Genomic DNA, 2966 nt, shown 5'->3' on the forward strand with positions numbered 1-2966 from the left:
TTGAAGAACTTGTAAATCAAGAAAACCTTTTAAAAAATCAATTAAGTATACATTGATTAGATTATAGTACTTAAAGACTTTATTATTATAAAAAAATTAATTTAAATCATATCCAACAATCCCTCACTTGATTTAAATTAACAAAATTAATAAAAGAGATAACAAAATTAGGCTTCTAGGAAAGTCATGCATATAAATGGTCTCTTCAAGATTTCAACCTTCACTTAGTATAAAGTATAAACAAATCAAAATTTGTCACAAAACTAATTATTAGATAAATCAAATTTGCCATACATATATTCATTTTAGGGCATATTTAATATGCAGGAATGAGGAGTAGGAATGAGCATCTCATTCATTCTTATATTTGAATAACTTAAATGATGATGGGAATAAAATTAAGAATGATTCCAAAGGAAATGAATTTCACTTATAAATGAGATTTCAATTTATCTCTGGAAGGAGGTATTTTTATTTTTAAGTGCAAGTTATTTTAAAAATACTTTTCAAAAATTTAAAAACCAAAAGGCTTTTCTGGATAATTTTTTTTTAAAAATAATTTTTTATTTTATAAAAAAAATATTGTAAATTCAATTTAAATAATATAAAATAAAATTAATTCAAGTGTTATTAAAAATGAAAATAATTTTATAATTAAAAATAAATAAAATTAATAAAATATGAATAGTAATATTATGATAAAATTCTAAATTATATTTTTTATAAATATTATTAAAATATGTATATTAATATTTTGTAAAAGCATAAACTATGTATGGTATATATGAGAGTTTTTTTTTAAATGAAAATGAAATATTATTTAAAACTATATGTATGAAATTTATTACCAATTTATTTCTTTTTTCATTATTATTTTTATTGTTACTTAACATTGAAATAAAAACAAATAATCATTCTATTCTTACATTCCTATATGCATTCAAACACAAGAATTGAAATCACCAAATTCATTTCTATTTAAAAAGTAGGAACGGAAAGAAAAATTTTTAGGAACAGAAAGAATATTTTCGTTCTTATTCCTCATTTCCATATACCAAACCTGACCTTAGGTTATTGTTCTTTTAAAGCTAACACCTTTGAAATCTATTTAATCCCATTTTACTAGATCGGATATGCCATACCACACATGTCTTTTAGAGGTTAGCGTTCCTTTAAAGCTACCACCTTTGAAGTCTATGTCTAATCCCATTTTAATGAGTGATCCAGAGAAGATATATATATAGTCTCTTGCAACAATGACTAGTTTCAATGCTCAAAACGGTGAAGTCTGTCAAGAGTGTAACCCGTTTCACTCCCACCATAAGCGTATAAACTGATGAAAATGTAATAATCCTCATCTTCACAAATAATATGACTCATTTGCAAAGAAGTCAGCTACAGGATTAACACTAATTTATCATAGGAAGGGATTTTCATATATAATATGAATGCATTACATCACAACTGTTTCTTTGCCTCTTTTTTCATTGAACACGAGAAATCTGATCAAATTGGGTTCTCACTGACCATAACTTCAGTACAGATTTTCAATCTCATTCCCCTTGATGAAATTCCCTCTGGACTTGACATATTATGTAGCCACGATCCCATCAAAGATGAGTCCCCTTACATGATTATGTCTCACATAAACAAGTCTAAAATTCCCATTACAGATCTATATGACTTAAGCATTGTGACATGATTATCACTACAAATAGTGATTGTTTACATTGGTTTATTTCATATAGACGTGTCTACCAATATATTCCTTAGCCGCTCACCTTCATTTCTCACTAATGAGAGGGAAATGAACTCATTTCAATGTGTAATGAGATATACATGTCAGCCTTTTGGATTTCTAAGTAATTGCACCTTCTACCAAAGTGAAGATCCATCCTATGACAGATGTCCCATCCTCCAAAGAAGAATTCCATGAGGCATCACTGTAACCTTCCAAGTGCAATAGGAAACCTCCTATAGTGTAAAATGTAGGGAATTAAACCGAATTCCCAACCTATGAGAAACAAAAATAGAGAAAACACACGGCAAGGAAAAACAATCACACGCACAAGACAATATTTACGTGGTTCGGCAATTTGCCTACGTCCACGGAGTTGCAGGGATATCACTATTATCAGGGGAGAATACAAAGTACAACCACAGCGGCTACAATATTTTCTCTCTATATATAACACAGTGATTACTACTCAAAAAGTGCTATTTGATAGCCTATAATTAATCCTTTTAAACACTTTTGAGTAGTAGTTTAGGCCTTTTAACTCAATTGGCATGTTAAGGACCCTTGAAAGCAATTTTAATTACTTTGTGTAAGTTTTGGTGTTTTTGTTAGTATTTTGATCATCAAAGCAAGTCAAGACTGAGGAAAGTTATGAGGAATCTTGGGCAAAGCTTAGAAGTCATTTGCCAAGAGTGAATCCAGAATGCAAGGAGAAAAAGTAAAGAGAATCTTCCATGAAGCATATTCTTGATGACAGTCGTGGCAGCCACTTTTGGAGTACTTTCTGAAGTCCAATTGATGCATGCTATATACCATTTCAAAGCTCAGGAAGTCAACAATCCAATGCTTCAAACGGTGCGCAATTTGGAGTTGAAATGAAGAAGTTGCAGCCATTGCAAGCCAATTACTCCAAGCTGAAGGAAGCATTTTGCAAAGTGTTGCGAAATCACCCTTTTGTTGCGAAGTGATTCCGCAGCCTTTTTGTACAGTAGGGTGTATTTCCTTCTGAAGTTGCCCGATATATGCCGCAAGCTGGGAGCTGAGAACCTCAAGGTGGAAACCAACTTCGCAGCCCTGCGAAGATAGCATGTTGTTGCAAAATGATTTCGCAGCCCTCTTGAGTGTCTGCGAAATCTCGCAGACACCATTTTCTCTTGCGAAATGGTTCCTGGAGCATCCCGATATCTGCTACCGACATTGGGAGATATTTTACATTAGATTTTTGTTG

This window comes from Vitis vinifera, chromosome 2 (genome assembly GCF_030704535.1).
Source record: "Vitis vinifera cultivar Pinot Noir 40024 chromosome 2, ASM3070453v1".
NCBI lineage: Eukaryota > Viridiplantae > Streptophyta > Magnoliopsida > Vitales > Vitaceae > Vitis > Vitis vinifera.